General features: G+C 37.5%; 1 pseudogene across 1 annotated transcript; it reads left to right on the top strand.

Annotated features, from left to right (window-relative positions):
* The first annotated feature begins 366 nt into the window (after positions 1-366).
* LOC148716110 (uncharacterized) lies at positions 367-16,947 on the top strand (annotated as a pseudogene). Its single transcript, XR_015995320.1, has 6 exons — positions 367-622; positions 3,036-3,184; positions 3,634-3,795; positions 4,940-5,017; positions 8,702-8,769; positions 9,369-16,947. The product of XR_015995320.1 is annotated as an uncharacterized LOC148716110 (transcript).
* The last annotated feature ends 1,720 nt before the right edge of the window (positions 16,948-18,667 follow it).

Raw genomic sequence — 18,667 nt, 5'->3', positions numbered from 1 at the left:
CGGTACAACAGAATTATGTAAATATATTCCAAGAGCAATTAGTTTCTAATATTTGTAAGACTTACCTCTTAAGTGTTATTTTAAAAGTGCTGATGAGATCAGGCGAAAGTGAGAAGTAACAAGGTAGTGTAGCTTATTGGAATTGGAACTTGTGAGAGTCAGGGAACAATGTTAAGCAAGGGCACATGAGATGAATTTTTATGTATATAAATATGGTGAATAGTCAGTTTATAACTGATTTTCGCGAGTCGCCAGCCGTTGATAAACTTATAATTGATTTACCACTGATTTTAAAGCACTTCCGGTTACGAAGCGCGTCATAATTATGTACACTTCAACCTTGAATTGAATCATGGTCCAGGGGACTCCCCTCTTTCACAAAACAGCTGCCATTTTTTCATAGCGGCGGCAAGTTTGCAACTCAGAACGGTTTATTGAGATTCTTCGTCCCATAACATACCTGTGGAGTCTTACTTGATACTTTGTCAGTTCTCGTTACTTACTTTGAAACATTTCCACTATGGACTGAGTTGGCACGGTCGCAAAATAGTCAAACGTTGCTTCCGTTTCCGCGACAGAGGTGTTCAAGGAAGCGTGGTTGTATCAGATATTTAAACATAAGGTAAATACTTTTATTTCGAGTTTCTCAGTTAACATTTTCTTCTTCAAATATTTTAATCTGTCCTAATTTTCCCTGATTTTCGGCAATAAAAGACCCTCAAACCGCCGAGTATTGCTAACTTTTACTTTATTCTCACGTGCTGTGTATTGCCGCTTCCATGCTGTTAGTTATAACATGTTTTTAGCTAAACAATATGAACTTACATGTTGCAGCTGTTGAATTCACAAAGTATCAAAAAAAAAAAAAACCAGGTATTTACGCTCGGACGAAATCAATGATTCGGGAGAGTTAAAAGGAATATCCAAATGATCGATTAAATTTACGCAGTGCTAGCGCTGATGATGGAAAAACTTTCAGTTTCGTTTTCGTGTCATGTTGCTAGAGTATGCAGTTCGTGTTTTGCACTAGCTTTCATGTTTAAATTATGTATTAACTTAACTGAAATGCTCCTCTATTAACGATGCATCTAATCAAAAAAAGATAAACATTTCAGGCGTATTCCTTGTGTTTATTTTTTGTTAGTTTAACAGTTATTTTGTACTTTTGATAGACTGTTAGATTCTCCTTCCAGACAGTGTATGTTAATTTATTCCCCTGTTTAACATTGGAACAATTAAGTTGGTGTCAACTAGGGTTTTATTCCAAGCATCCTTTCAGCTCTATTAAATTTTCAGAATCCAATTCAACAATTGTTAATGGTTGATTTGTATCAGTAAAGTTTTACCTTTTGCTATCAGCTAATAAAATGTGATCAGCATCAAGAATCACAACAACTGAATATCTCCAGTCAATTTATTTTATTAAAACTGGATTAGTCTTACATTTGGCTGCATGTATCTAAGTCTGTGTCCGGTGATAATCAAATTATTACGTGGCAAGTAGTCTTGAGATAAATTCAAAAGTTTTGATTGGTTCTTATACTTGGTGAGGGTTTGCTATATGGACCATTTTCTTTAAAAAGGTCATACACAATGTATTTTTTTCTTGAAAGCCGGAAAACTCAAAGTAAACTAGTTTAGTCCAAGGGACATTTTAAACTACTTGCTCTTACTTTGCTTTCTCAAGCCATTATACCGGGAAATTATTGGCATGCAGTCATTTCTGTACTGCCACAACCTTGGGCCAATATTTTCCAGTACAGCCCTAATTGTGCTTGATCTGTTAGTAAGAAGTTAGGACTGGCTTTTACATAAATACTTTGCATGTTTCTCAGGTTATTTTGAATTCCATGGCAATTTTCTTGTTGCTCTGCATTGATTGAAATTTTTTGTAAATATAAATCCTCTATTGAAGACAGCTAGCATGGATTTAGCTATGATATCTGAGAATAACAGATCTTGATGATTAAGAGAATTAGAGACTTGTACATTAGTTTCAAAGACAAATCAATTATATGCGCAAAACAATGGAACATATAATGATTGCAAAAAATAAAAAAACAATTAGCTATAAATTATGTGCATACCACCTGTCAAGTATTAAAATCCATTTCAACATACATCACCACATTGGCATCAGTTCAAGTGGAAATAAAGCAAAAGGTCTACCCATTGCATTGTCAACAAGTTTTGACCAAGATCTCAATTTGATAATCCAATAAGAGAATTTTACTTTGGTTTTGTAAAATCTTTTTCATGAGAAAGGACTCAGCATAAACTCTCCCCTCCAGGGGAGAAGTGGTGGCCTAATTGTTAGTGGTCTCAGGACTCAGGGTCAAGATGTCTGCATTTGTAACCTGGCCAGGGCATTGTGTTTTGTTTTTGTGCAAGAAACTTTACTCTCAGAGTGTCTCTCTTCACCCGGGAGTGTACCTGGGTACTAGTGAATAATTTGTCAGGGAAGCCTGATGAAATGCCAGGGGTAACCGTGGGATACTGATTGGCATGACCCTTCCTAAGGGGGGAAAAGTAATACACACAATTGCTTTTTGTAAGGAAACCAGGATGAGATATGGCTGGATGGGCTTACATTGCTCTAATACAGACTTGATCTACCTTAATTGTTACCTACTGTAACAGCTTTCTTCCCAACAGCCTCTTAGTTCAAATGATTTAAATTGCTGTTACAAACTGTGAACTTGCAACTCACAGATGTTGATTTAGACTAGCTTTTGTAATTTACCTCAGTCAAAACTGTATTTTTTAAATCTTAATTATAATTGATTATAATGAGAAGTGAATTACATTTTACTGTTCATTTAAAAATAAATTATTGTTTTCTTCACTATAGATATCTTTTGTTTTTTTGCCACTTACCAATAACTTGTTTTTATGCTATTTTAGAATGTATTTGCTTGTTATAATTTTGTGTCAATGTATCCCTCCCATTCTTCAAAGAGAAAAATATTAACTTTGCAATTGGGTATGTTGAGCTGATGTTCATTACCATTTATAACCATGCATCTATTTTTCAGGCCAAGATAATTTAAACCAGGAACTTTGTAAGAATTAAGCCTTTTTCTCACAGTTGTTATGGCTACAGAAAGAGGTCCAATTAAAGTTCCATGTGAAAATGAAGGCTTACCCGAAAAAGAAAATGCAGCAGGTGAGGACGGTTTACGAGGTGAGTTGGGTTCAACTTTAACCTCAACTTGTCACCTGGCTTTTTGTTTATCTTAGGGTTCTTATCTCAGTTTTCTTTCTTCTTGCACTTAGTTTGTTTCAAAGTAGGGAATGCACTTTCTTCTTAACAACAACCACAACAACAACAGAGTCTGACTCATTGGATGAGTTTTTAATAAAAAAAAACATCTCTGAAGGATTTTTCCTGGGGGGCGGGTGGGGGGAGAGGGGGTGAGGGCTGCAATCGTTATCTCAGGTACAATACTGTATTGTCAAGGGGGGATGGGTCATCAGGGTCCAATCAGGCAGGTGCTAAGGTGGCAGCTAGCACAAAAGACAAAAATCTGCAGATTCTAAATTTCCAGATCTTGGCAGCTCTGCTTTTACACTTAAATAAACTTAACCCTCAGAATTTGACACAAACAATTATCTCTTACTTTCTCTTTGCAGCCAGAGCTGATGTTTACCGGAATCAGGGTAATGAGGCCTTTAAGAAAGGAGATTTTCTCAATGCCATTCACTTTTACACAGAAGGAATTAAAGTGAACTGCAATGACAAAGAACTGAAGGCCAAACTGTATAACAACAGGGCGATTGCACATTTTAAGCTGGGTAAGATAATTAAACTTTCAATATGCATTTTTCTCTTTCAAAGGGCTGTAGTGGTTTTCTGAAAAAGAGTGATGATTTTAAATTATGTTCCCGGACAACGGTTCCTTGAAAAAATATATTCCTTATCATTGGCCTGTAAATCATTATTTAAAATGAAATATTAAATAATTTGATAATAATAAAGTCAGTAATGCAGGAAGTGGTTCCCCAATCTTCTCATGTAAAAAACACTCGCTTCCGGATTGAATTAGCATTAGAACATAACTAGCAGAGCCGCGCAATCAAATTCAATAAAAGTAAGCGCGGTGCTCAAAATGCGCATGCTGATAGCGTCAGCAAATCGCTTCGCCAGAAATTTTTTTTCGCACAAGCAGGCATTGTTAGCGTGGGGATAAATAATAATTATATTTCGCGACTATAATGGATACAAAAAAAAGACTCGGCCTACTAGTCGGAAAGCGAAGACAATTTTTCGACCTTTTCCCTTGAGCTAGAGTTCTTAACTGAGGCAGAAAAAGAGAAAAACAGTGGAAAAGGAGACTCGACATCAGCGCCGTCACGATTCGCTGCAATTGATATTGTTGTCTGTTTTTCGCATCGGACTTGATGCACAATTCCACCGGCTTTGTTCTAAAACAATTGGTTCATACTTTCAGTTGTGTGCACTAGCGAGTTATGGAACACGTGAGAAGTTTGGAGAGCACTCGAGAAGCTAGAGTTGCCCTTGGCTATTGCCTCAGGCAACCCTTACGCTTCTTTCGTGCTCTCCAAACTTCCCTCGTGTTCCATAACTCGATAGTGTACGCTAAAGCATGAACCAGTTGTTAATTGGAATTTGGAATGTTGGGGAGCAGGGATGGTGCAGTGGTGAGAGCGCTCACCTCCTACCACTGTGGCCAGGGTTTGATTCCCAAATCTGGTGTCACATGTGGGTTTGAGTTTGTTGTTCATTCTCATCTTTGCTGCTAGTATTTTTCTCAGGGTCCTCCGGTTTTTCTCCCTTCACAAAAAACAACATCATACAAATTAATAAGTGATTTCTCATCCCAGAAATCAATGAACATCACAAGTTTCCTAAAATTATCTTTAAGTGACGGGTTTGCTACATTTAAGCTAATTTGATATTTTTATTTCAAAAAAACAGGAAATCACCAGGATTCACTGAGTGATGCAAAAGCTGCCACTGAGTTAGAACCAACTTTCCTTAAAGCAATTGTGAGAGGTTAGATATGTTTGTTGGGATATAGCCAAAAATAAAGTATTAATATCAAATGAATTTTTTTTACTTTGTATTTTGATTGACTTTGAAACTTAATCAGCATATTCCATATGCCCTTTCCAGATTTCATTCAAATTTGGTGAATTTGATGGTCATGTTCAAGAAGAACTAAAAGATGTATCCCATTGTATAAAAGAAATATGTGAATATGTAAATTAGCGCTCATCATGGTTGCTTCAAAATTGCTGCCAGGATTTCTCGTTGCCATGTTCCCACCAATAACGTAGCTCCATTTTCTGCCTTTAAGAGCACACACAACCCACAATTCCTCTATTCGCTCCGACGAAGGGCTAATGCTCGACACGTCAGCTTTTGTAAACATTACGGTGGCCAATTTACCATTTCAACTTTGTTGATATATCCAGATTATATCGTTACCCCCACCGACGCAGCCCCAAACAGTTTCTTTAAAAACTATCAGCCTTTATTCATTTGTTAGACCAGGTGTTTGACTCTATCGACCCACGTCAATATGCACCTCATGGACACTCTACAGTGCACGCACTAATTTATTTAATGCAAGCTATACACGAAGCTATTGATTCAGGTAACTGCTCTGTTCGGATATTTTTTGCTGATTTTACTAAAGGTTTCGATATCATAGACCACTCAGTATTATTAGATGAACTCAGATTGTTCAACATCGATCAAACTCTGTTTTTTTGGATTCGTTCCTTTTTTACCAACTGGACACAGGGTGTACGTGTTGACTCCTCCCTGTCACCATGGAAGCAAGTCAATGGTGGCGTCCCACAGGGAACAAAACTCGGATTAACGCTCTTTACTGTTATGATAAACAAGCTACTCAGTAATTGGCATATGCGTACGAAGTATGTTGATGACACTACTGCATTTGAGATCATTCCAAGGAACTCCGTCAGTATGCTAGATGTAGTTGTCAGCGAAATCTATGATTATTGCATAGAACATAGGATGAAATTAAATCCCGAAAAATGTAAAGAAATGTACGTAAATTTCATGACGAATTCGATTACTGCAATGCGACCTATAAGTGTTGGAAATCAAGAAGTGGAGCGGGTAGGAACTTATAAGCTTTTAGGAGTTATAATTAGAGATGATTTTAAATGGAACACTCGCGTTGAATATGTGACTGCTAAGGCAGCTAAGAAATTATACGCTCTAAGGTTGTTGAAACGCGCAGGAGTTATGCCAGAAGACATGCTTAAGGTATACACTTGTAATATCAGATCGGTCCTAGAGTATGCTGCGGAAGTGTGGAAAGACACTCCCGCATATCTCTCCGATGCTATTGAATCCATACAAAAAGAGCCTTAAAAATTATATTCCCAAATTTTAGATATCAACAAGCCCTAGACCAGGCAAAATTGTCATTGTTGGTAGATCGTAGGATATTCGTTTGTAAAAAGTTGATGGCGGAAATGAGGAATGAAGACCACCCCATATCTTTCTTAGCTCCACAAGCTATGACAAGTTCTTTTCCTTATCAGGAAATACCAAAGCCACAACAAAAATGAAAAGAACAAAAAGAACAAATGACTTTTTTACTGTTAGGTATTCGTAGACTTAACTATTATTGTAATACTTATTACAATTATTCCAATCTTAAGACTTATTATTGTAAATAGACTTTATTATTGGTATCTAGTAAGATTCTTTTTAATATCCTTGTAAAATTACACTGTTCAGTTATTCAGTTTTTTAACTGCCAGAAGTGTTAAAAAACTACCATCATCATACCATCATCATCATCAAAGTTATTCAAAATATGGTTTTCCTTTTTCTTATTTTTGCATTACATGTGTTATTCTTACCAACCTATCACTTGCTGATTTTATGAGAATTATCAGTCCCGACAGAGCTGACTAACGTATACGCATGCGCCAGGTTTTGCCGCGGAAACACGGATTTTGAGTCGTTTGCATGGTTGATATCCTATTCTGTTGCTTCGAGGCGTCGTTTTCCTTGCCGCTTTTCTTTTACAGAACAACCTCCAAAAATTTGGTACACCCCCTAAAAATTTTCAAAAATTAATTTTCTCCTTTAAAGCTTTGGAAATAGGAAAGTGCCTTCGACGAAAACAGAGTTCCTCCGTTTTAAAGGTCAGCTCTTATTATTTTCCGCTAATTTTGCTAAATTTTAGACCTAGGACACTTGAGCCCGCGTTGTTAACCGCATACCCGATGACGTAGTATTTTATTATTCAGCTCTGTCATCAGTCCCAATATGAGTGTTCTTGAAAGTTTGAATTACCAGAAATCTAATGCAACTGAAGCATCTAGGGCCTGTTTACTTTATTGTAAATTGGCTTTTAATGTTCCATGAAATAATAATAAGAACAGCAGCAACAGCAACAGCAAACTTTATTTATTTACTTTGAATTATTAATTACAGAATAATTTACAGAAAGCAATATCCACTGCTCGCAGTTAGCAGATTAGCTAGTTGAGGCAACCAGTGGTTAAACAAAGTCATATTTTATATATATATATATATATATATATATATACAAAATAATATAAATGGCTCCCAAAAGAGACTTGAAAAGAAGAGTAACAAATGTTAAATAAGTAAACAAATAAATAAAAACAAATTCACCTTAATTAAGTTTACATTGGAAATATAAGAAGCTGACTTTTCAGGAAATTTTTGTTATTAAGTCAGGTAAATCAATATAATTATTTTCTTCGGAAAGTATTCGGAGTAAAGTGTCGTGGACATTGATTTTAAAGTTAATTTTGGACATTTGAAGCATTCCACACGGTAACCTATTCCAGATTTTTACGCCATACTTTGAAAAAGACTTAGTTTGTTTGTCTAACTTGAGTATTTAAAATAACAGTCACCTCTTGAAGATGATCTTTTACTATATGAATGAATAGTAGATTGGGAAGCAAATAAGTTAGATATGTTAGTAGGCGTTAAGCTGTTGGATATATCATGCATTAGAATAGCAACGGATTTAAGGTAGAGTAGATCTAAGGGAAGAAAGTTAGAGGAGACAAAATAGTTTAGTTAAGTTTATTAGCTTCGCCAACCGGCAGGAACACCGCACCAGCTTGCGCCAATTACTGCGGGCCCAGTAAACCCACCCATCCCACCCCAGGGGAGGACATCCATCACACACTAATCTGGTGCGTGGGAAATCAACGTCTCCTACCCCTAACCCTGCAGGAGACGGGACCTCCATTTATTCGTCCCTCTCCGAGAAGACTAGAATATCTAACCATTTCTTGATGTTATAGAAAGGTAGCAAATTCTTCTCAATTATTTTAAGACCTTGAGTGTTGGTCCGGCCGGGACTTGAACCCTCGACCTCCCGCACAACAGTCCAGCGCACTATCCATTGGGCTAACTGGGCGGCGGTTAATAAGATAAAATAAGATAAAATAAGATACTGCATGAGAATTGTAGTCAGCGAAGAACATGAGGCGGAAAGCGCGTTTTTGAAGAATAAGAATTTTGTTTTTGTAAGTTTTAGAAGCTTGCCCCTGAGCGACTATGCCTGTTTTTCTTTTTCTTTTGTTTGTTTGTTTGTTTCCTTTTCTTCTAATCTGTAATGTTTTAGCTTTAAATGGTCTAATTTCAAGTTCTTTTCTTAAATTAAGTGCCAGTAAATATATAAGATCTTTGTGTTGTTTCCTACAGGAGCCATTGCCTGTGTTGAACTTAAGAGATTTAAAGAAGCAATTACTTGGTGTGATAAGGGATTAGCTGTATCCTTTGAAGGAATCTTGACCATTGACATATAGTTTATGGGAGAAAATATGAAGAAGGGTATCAATTTATATGGGTACTTTTCAGCTCATGCTTTATGTGATTAAAAAAAGTGGGAAAAGTGGTATACTCTTTTCAGCCACGACCTTGTCGTACTCTCCCTGCTACAGATGGTACATATAATGTTTGGTTAAAGACTCTAATATTCATGCAGCCAGTGTGTACATTGTTCCTTGGCAAGAGATCTCTCTGAAACGCGTGGAAAGGTAAGCTTAGTAATGTTCAGGTGGCGATATTCTTCCCTGACTTTTGCCCACTACTGACACATGCTGCTGAAAGAAAACAGGCAATCAAGTGTTTGGAAACAAGGGGCTATATTCAGATATCTCGAGTTAAAATTTGAGATTACAGACCGAAAGGAAACTTTATGTTATGTGCAGAGTTACTTCAGAACTAAGTCTTACTGCATAGATGAAACATTCACTTCAGTTGTAAGCCCTTCTTAAATCAAATACCGATGTGATCAGAAACACCTTTTTTGTTTTTGTATTTTGTTTTTTGATATTTTATTAATGGTGTAACCTTAACATAAAAAAAGATTGAAAAAAAGAATAAGATCTTGTTGTCATTGAGAAGTCATTCTGTCAGAGAAGTGGGAGGTAAGTCCGTGGAGGAAAAAGATCATATCAGCTGTGATCACACTAGTGCAAGTTCAGGTGATGTAAAGAAAGTAATAGACTACTATAATCAACTTGCTAAAATTGCCAAAGAAATGGGTGACAAGTCAGCTGAAGGGTGTGCTTATGGTGAACTCGGGAATGTTTTTCTGAGTGTACGTGAAATCAGAAGAGCTGTTAACTACTACAGCCTTTGTCTTCATATTGCTAAAGATGTTGGTGACACACCTCTAAAGGGAAAAGCCTACAGCATTCTTGGCAGTGCTCATCACAGACTCGGTGATATAAAGAAAGCCATAGAGTACCACCAACTACACCTTAAAGTAACTAAACAAGTAGGAGACAAGTATGAAGAGAGTGAGGCTTATAGCAATCTTGGCAATGCTAATCAGAGTCTGGGTAATTTCAAAAAATCCATAGAGTACCACAACTTACAGCTTGAGATAGCTAAAGAAATAGGAGACAAGGGTGGGGAGGGTAATGCTTATGGAAATCTTGGTAATGCCTATCAGTGTCTGGGTGATTTCAAAAAAGCATTAGAGTACCACAAACTACATCTTGAAATAGCTAAAGAAATAGGAATCAAGGGGGGGGAGGGTAATGCTTATGGCAGTCTTGGCAATGCTTATCGATCCCTGGGTGATTTCAAAAAAGCATTAGAGTACCACAAACTATGTCTTGAAATAGCTAAAGAAATAGGAGACAAGGATGGGGAGGGTAATGCTTATGGCAATCTTGGCAATGCTTATCAATCCCTGGGTGATTTAAAAAAAGCATTAGAGTACCACAAACTACATCTTGAAATAGCTAAAGAAATAGGAGACAAGCGTGGGGAGGGCAGTGCAAATGGCAGTCTTGGCAATGCTTATCAATCCCTGGGTGATTTCCGAAAAGCCATAGGGTACCTCAAACTATGTCTTAAAATAGCTAAAGAAATAGGAGACAAGGGTGGGGAGGGTAAAACTTATGGAAATCTTGGTAATGCCTATAGGAGTCTGGGTGATTTCAAAAAAGCATTAGAGTACCACAAACTACATCTTGAAATAGCTAAAGAAATAGGAGACAAGCGTGGGGAGGGCAGTGCAAATGGCAGTCTTGGCAATGCTTATCAATCCCTGGGTGATTTCAAAAAAGCATTAGAGTACCACAAACTACATCTTGAAATAGCTAAAGAAATAGGAGACAAGGGCGGGGAGGGCAGTGCAAATGGCAGTCTTGGCAATGCTTATCAAACCTTGGGTGATTTCCAAAAAGCCATAGAAGACCTCAAACTATGTCTTAAAATAGCTAAAGAAATAGGAGACAAGGATGTGGAGGGTCGAACTTATGGCAATCTTGGCAATGCTTATCAATCCCTGGGTGATTTCAAAAAAGCATTAGAGTACCACAAATTACAGCTTGAAATAGCTAAAGAAATAGGAGACAAGGGCGGGGAGGGCAGTGCAAATGGCAGTCTTGGCAATGCTTATCAATCCCTGGGTGATTTCAAAAAAGCGTTATAGTACCACAAACTATGTCTTGAAATAGCTAAAGAAATAGGAGACAAGGATGGGGAGGGTAATGCTTATGGCAATCTTGGCAATGCTTATCGATCCCTGGGTGATTTCAAAAAAGCATTAGAATACCACAAACTATGTCTTGAAATAGCTAAAGAAATAGGAGACAAGCGTGGGGAGGGCAGTGCAAATGGCAGTCTTGGCAATGCTTATCAATCCTTGGGTGATTTCAAAAAAGCATTAGAGTACCACAAACTACATCTTGAAATAGCTGAAGAAATAGGAGACAAGCGTGGGGAGGGCAGTGCAAATGGCAGTCTTGGCAATGCTTATCAATCCCTGGGTGATTTAAAAAAAGCATTAGAGTACCACAAACTACATCTTGAAATAGCTAAAGAAATAGGAGACAAGCGTGGGGAGGGCAGTGCAAATGGCAATCTTGGCAATGCTTATCGATCCCTGGGTGATTTCAAAAAAGCATTAGAGTACCACAAACTATGTCTTGAAATAGCTAAAGAAATAGGAGACAAGGGTGGGGAGGGTAATGCTTATGGCAATCTTGGCAATGCTTATCAATCCTTGGGTGATTTCAAAAAAGCATTAGAATACCACAAACTATGTCTTGAAATAGCTAAAGAAATAGGAGACAAGCGTGGGGAGGGCAGTGCAAATGGCAGTCTTGGCAATGCTTATCAATCCCTGGGTGATTTCAAAAAAGCATTAGAGTACCACAAACGACATCTTGAAATAGCTAAAGAAATAGGAGACAAGGGCGGGGAGGGCAATGCAAATGGCAGTCTTGGCAATGCTTATCAAACCTTGGGTGATTTCCAAAAAGCCATAGAACACCTCAAACTATGTCTTAAAATAGCTAAAGAAATAGGAGACAAGGGTGTGGAGGGTCGAACTTATGGCAATCTTGGCAATGCTTATCAATCCCTGGGTGATTTCCAAAAAGCCATAGAGTACCACAAACTACATCTTGAAATAGCTAAAGAAATAGGAGACAAGGGTGGAGAGGGTTATGGCTATTCCAACCTCGGTCATGTTTACTTTAGTCTCGGCGACTTTTCACAGGCCAAGAAGTTATATAACCGAACGCTTGAAACTGCGATAGAGGTTGAAGACAAATCCTTGGAGGCATCGGTCCACTGTTCATTAGCAAATGTTTTCGGGTCACTGGGTCTACTACCAAACGCCGTTGAACATTACCTAGCTAGCATAACCTTATTCAATGCTCTGAGAATACTTCTAAAATCTAAAGATGAGTGGAAAGTTAATTTTCGAAATCAGTATCAAGTGGCGTATACGGGTTTGTGGAGAGTTCTCGTGAAACAAGGTAAGATAGACGAAGCCTTATTTGCTGCTGAGAAAGGACGAGCTCAAGCTTTGACTGACCTGATGGAATCCAGTTTTTGTGGAGGAACAAGTCAGCCTAAGGGAGACGATGCAGATTTACAACTTTTAAAGAACATTCCATCAAACACTGTCTTTCAGGCAGTGGACAAAGACGACGTTTATCTCTGGATTGTGTCTGAAGGAAATCAAATACAGTTGAGACAAAGTAAATTCAAAGATTCTCTTTCAGAAAATAGTGGAGCAAGCCAGTCCTTTGAGTCGTTCGTCCTCGGTGTCTATACAGAACTTGGTGTTCTTTCTAATGTGAGATGCGAGAATCGATCTTTGGATACTTTGAGGGAATGCCGCTCAAAAGTTCATAAGGAAACTGGAGAGGACACCCCTCAACCTCTTGTCCAAAAAAAACAATGCTTAGGCACTTTGTATGATAACATTATGAAGCCGGTGGCCGACCTGGTTGAAGGGAATCAGCTGCTAACTGTTCCCGATGGACCTCTGTGGCTCGTTCCGTATGCTGCATTGAAAGATGGTAATTCTAACTACCTTTGTGAATCATTCAGAATCAGACTTGCTCCATCGTTAACAAGTCTCAAACTCATTGCCGATTGCCCAGAAGATTATCACAAAAGCAGTGGCGCGTTACTTGTAGGAAATCCGTGAATAGGCGAGATTACTGACAGCCATGGAAAGAAACCCCTGGAGCAGCTTCCTTGTGCTCAAGAAGAAGTAGAAATGATCGGACAGATTTTGAAGACCACTCCAATCACTGGTAGACAGGCCACGAAACGAGAGGTGTTGAAAAGACTCAATTCCGTTTCCTTAGTTCACTTTGCGGCGCACGGATGTATGGAAACTGGCGAAATTGCTCTCACACCTGATCCAGACCGAATATCTATTGTGCCAACGAAGGAGGATTACATTTTAACAATTGGAGACGTGTTGGATATTGAACTTCGCGCCAAACTTGTTGTGCTCAGTTGCTGCCATAGTGGTTGGGGCGAGATCAAGGCTGAGGGTGTGGTTGGCATCGCGCGAGCCTTTATGGGGGCTGGTGCTCGGTCTGTTGTGGTGTCCCTTTGGGCGATTGATGACGAAGCTACTCTTGAGTTTATGAAATGCTTTTATCAACACCTTGCAGAAGGTAAACTTGCAAGTGAGTCTCTAAACCTGGCCATGAAAAGCCTCAGAGAATCAGACAAGTACAGCAACATCAAATACTGGGCGCCTTTTGTGTTGATTGGAGATGACGTCACTCTTGACTTCATGGCAAAGGAATGACAAAATTTGAATATGAAACCAGATCGATGAAAAGTGTTTTTTTTTTTTTACCTTAAGAAGAAAAATTGGTGCATGCACTTGGAAAGCTTGAATGTTTCTCTGATTTTGGAGTTTTTGGCCTCTTTACATTCCTTTTTAGCTTGCCACTATTTTACCTGTACTTGAAATGTCGTTGCTAATATTGTTAATTAAAACTTGAGATATGTAACATTTTTCTTTGCTGAAGAAATAAAAACAGACTGTATCGTTAAATACTGATCAGTGGAATTGTCTTTTTTTTACCTTTACAAATTTAAATGCTTGCCAAGAGAACAGAATGTAACAAGGCTTTTGTTGTGAAGGCCTGAAGTAGTTGAATGGTGATCGCGAGATTTCAGTTATCACCAAAATGATAGTCAACTCTATTCCTATATCATAATCAGTTGTACCGAAATCAATTTAAAGGTTTTTCTTGTACATAACCAGGAGCTTGTCCATTGGGTTTTCACTATATTTATGCTCTAAGCTTTTGATAAGCCACCAAATTGTTCATTATTTGCAAAAGTTGGCTAAAGTTTGATTTCAAAATTCTATAATTTGAAGCCATATCTTAAATAAACTTGGATGGTTTTCCGCATAATAAGTACTTATTCTACAAGGACGTAAAGACAGCAGAGTGGCAATAACTCTCAATATAGAAACGACAACTTTGAGTTTAAATTTACAAGACATGTTTCAACATTCTCATGTCATCTTCAGTTGCAAATGAGCTTTTAACGGTTGTACATTTGAATTTATATTAAGGCACGTTACAAATTACGTGTCAGGGCTTACGTTACAATTTGAATATTAAATACGCGAAAATGTAAATAGAGTGCGCTTGAATGGACCCAAAAAAAAAAAAAAAATAATAATAATAATAAAATAAAAGACCAAGGAACAACATAATTAAAAGGAAAGAGACCATTCTAGATGCTTCAATTGCTGATTAAGAATGGGTTTTTCCCACTTAATAAGCAATGCCTCTGATCTTAATTTGGTATTTTGAACCGGCAGAATCTAAGATCGTGAAACATTCTGTATCACAAGAGTCAAGACAGGCCCTTGATGATTGCAGGTGCCTGTAAATGTGCGAAGTTTTTTCCGACAAGCGGTGCTCACGAACTCCTCTACAAATGTGGCTAATGGTCTCACCAATATAACTGGCATTACAGCCAGCACACGAAAATTTATAAACGACACCCGAACGTAGACCTAGCAACCCATTCTTAATCAGCAATTGAAGCATATAGAATCGTCTCTTTCCCTTTAATTATGTTGTTCCTTGGTCTTTTATTTTATTATTATTATTTTCTTTTTTTTTTGGTCTAGTCAAGCGCGCGCTATTTACATTTTTCGCGTATTTAATATTCAAACTGTAACGTAACCTACCTTAATATAAATTCAAATGTACAACTGTTAAAAGCTCATTTGCAACTGAAGATGACATGAGAATGTCGAAACATACTTATTATACGAATTGAAATTACCTTGAAAAAATCATTTCCTTTTTAGAGGTTTTTCATTCCATTTTGATCCAATCTAATTTTATTAGTGCCAAGATTGCCATTCTAAGCATGATTCGAAGAGGTAAATATCTAACATGATGTTACTGAATAGATCTTAGGTAAGATGACTTCATATACTTAGAAGAACAGGCCGCATTTGCACTAATTTTACCATGAATCTTAGCATTTTTCTTGGTTTTTTTTTGTGTGAGTTTTCTCTTCATTTCAGTGTCTTGGGAACACTTTCTAAATTACATTTATGACTCCGCATCTTGAAAATGAGGCCTGGAGGTTAAACTGGGTATTCCACCGTACACAAGCATACATAGGGCCTATTCACTAACCACATGTTAGAGGAATAAGATCTACTGATATCAAATAAGTTTGGTCAATTTACATTTGTACACTTAATGTATATTTGTACATAATGTACATTTGTACACTTATCTGTCCATTTTAAAGACCCAGAACAGAAAGGTTGAAATTTTCCTTGTAATCTAAACAATAAAACAGCTAAGCAGAGTTCACTGTACGTGAGGTTTCATTATTTGTAAATTCTAATGCTCGTGACATGGTAATTGTTTTTTCAGTAGGAAAAATATTTACACACATAAGTAAGGGAAGCGATTCAAGTACATGTAAACCATGTAGTCCTGAAAGGGAAGTAGTGTGTAGAAAAGGCTCATGAATAAATGTAAATCTGAGAAGGTTTACGGCTTCAGAATAAGACTTTCAATTTTTGAAAATTTTCTGGTCAAATTTTTTTTATATTTCTTTACAGTTACCTTAGTATAAAGTAGAGATGTCTGATAAAGTCCTCGTTGGTTTTTAAAATATTACTAGGTATTCAAGGCTTGCTTTGTACTTAGGATCAGTTGAGTGGTCAGAAGTTGAAGATATACTGTATCCCAGCAGTTTTAGAGGAAATCAATCACATCAATCTTACCTAAGCAGATTTTTGTAACTACCATATGTGTTCTTGTAATAGTTAACCTGCATATGGTTGAATATGATGTAACGTAGGATTTTTTAAACAAGCTGGGATAGTTTCAACTAAATATGCTTTGTATAATGTCAATGTACTTCGCGTAAATTAGTTAGTTGCTTGTTTTATTCATAGTTGAAGATAGTTCTTCATTTTACCTTAGTTTATTTAACTCATGAACTCCCAATCTCAGAGGAAATCATGATATTCTCGCAACTGATTAGAATACGTATCGTTGTTGCTTAATTCAGATAATTCTCTGTTACATCCCGTTTGTACTAAAACCTGTCATCCAGTTTACATTTATCTTGATTTTCATGAACACTATGTTTGCCATTGTATTAACAGTGTGAGGAGAGTTAAAATTACGATCAGTCTTGGAAGTTCATGGTTCATTTTAGTTTCTTGTGAACTTAGCTGCCATTTCCTCAAAACATGCTAAGCATGTTTTGAAGAAATACCAAGTGATGTTTGAGATGTAAGACCCTTCAAAGCCAACGTAGTTGGTTCAATTGAAGTTCCTTTTATTATTCAGAAGAAAAATTCTCCAAACTGACGAGATTGCGAGCTAATGCGTTTCTTTGCTACTTAATTCCGAGAATTCAATGTTATGTCTAGCCAAAAAATAATCCTCCAGTTTAGAATTTCTTTAATTTTTATCGACACTATGTTCGTCAGTGTAGTAACACTGCGAGGAGAATTCAAATTACGATCAGTCTTGGGAGATAATAACATCAATTTAGTGTCTCCGTTTAGCGTTTATGTTTACTAAATCGTCTATAGCAATTCAATGTGGTGTCTCGTGTACTTATTTTGTACTTCTTTGTGGTGGAGAAATATATATTTTGTAAAAGTAGTGCTTTGATTTTCATTGTCTGTCTCCATATTCTAAGGATTCACAACAAGTGAGCTGCAGAGACATAGAGACTTCAAATGAATAAAGGCTGATAGTTTCGAAAGAAACTGTTTGGGGCTGCGTCGGTGGGAGTAACGAAATAATTTGGATATATCAACAAAGTTGAATTGGTAAATTGGCCACCGTAACGATTACAAAAGCTGACGTTTCGAGCGTTAGCCCTTCGTCGGAGCGAAGAGACTTCAACGCTTGTTATGATCCGCGCGCGCCAAGTTGATTATCAGTCCGGCTGACAGTGTACCAGAAGTCCTTATTTCAAACCCCAGCCCCCCCTCCCTCCCACTTAACAGACGAGCTACTCTATTCTATACCTGCGCGCGCCAAGTAGGTTATCAGTCCAGCTGACAGTGTAGCAGAAGTCCTTATTTCAAACCCCAGCCCCCCCCCCCTCCCTCCCACTTAACAGACGAGCTACTCTATTCTATTGCATCTTTTCCAATGTTTATCGTTCCCTGAACGATACCCCTTGAAATGCATCTCGGTGTCTTTTTTTCTTACGCAAGTTTTTATCACCATTAACATTTGCGCAATCCTTTTTTCTCCTTTATTTCGAGGAAACTAGAAATTTTAGCATCAAAAGGTATGACATGTTTTGATTATTATACGTTGCCTGAATTTTTCTCCACAAAGCACAAGACGGTCAGTCAGCTGATATCTGTTGTAATCTTTTGAGCATCATGGGCGCTCGAACCTGACACAAACAGATCACAAGAACTCAAACTTGTTTTTTCATATTCAAGCCCCTGGCTCAACAACAACAACAGCGTTTATTTAAACACGATAAAAAAAAATTCAGCAAAAGCTGATGTAGTCGTGTGCGAACAATAAGACTAAATTCTTAACTAATTACAAGAAGACTAATGCAAGATTTCTACATATTTACAACAATAAAAATTCTACATAGTACATCATTATAATATACGTGGCTTAAAAATACACTTGAGCGACTTTTTAAAAGCGTCAACGTCTTGAATTGATCTCATTTGATTTTCCAGAGCGTTCCACCGAGTAATTAACTTGTATGAGCATGATTTCTTGACCATATCGGTCTTAGGTCTCGGTAACTTAAATGTCATTTTCCTCCTGAGCTGGTAACTACTTACATACTTTTCGATACGATAGTTCCAAGGACATGGTGAAAGATGATAATAGGCTTATTAAGGCCTTAAAAAATATCACAGATTTTAAGACCGAAATAAACTCTGGTCAATTGTTTATTATTCAAAGCATTTATATTATAAAACCTAAAACTTTGAATTGATGTCAATTGTTCCGATCAACTCGTTACCATTTACACTGAAATTTCCGCAAAATATCAAGGGGGATTGTGCGTAAACATTAAGATTGTATTACAATCAAAGGGATCGAAAGATGAAACATTTTTGTTGATTTGTAGAGTTAACTAAAGAGAAAGAGTAGTAAGCGGCGAGCAAAGAGCACTAGGATTCTAGAACACAACTGCCATGTTTATTTCACCTCGTCGTCTCTCGTTACATATGACAATTTTCAGGCGCCATCTCGTTCGCCAGAAAACCGGAAGTTCCATAACAACTGAACCGTGTTCCTTTCGTGACTTGTGCGTCGAGCTTTCTTGGAATCATGGGCGAGGGGATTCCCCTTAGAAGACAGCTTCCAAAATTGCGTGTTGTCACGTGGTGGG

This window comes from Stylophora pistillata, chromosome 14 (assembly GCF_964205215.1).
Source record: "Stylophora pistillata chromosome 14, jaStyPist1.2, whole genome shotgun sequence".
NCBI lineage: Eukaryota > Metazoa > Cnidaria > Anthozoa > Scleractinia > Pocilloporidae > Stylophora > Stylophora pistillata.
This window is presented reverse-complemented; position numbering and strand designations above follow the sequence as displayed.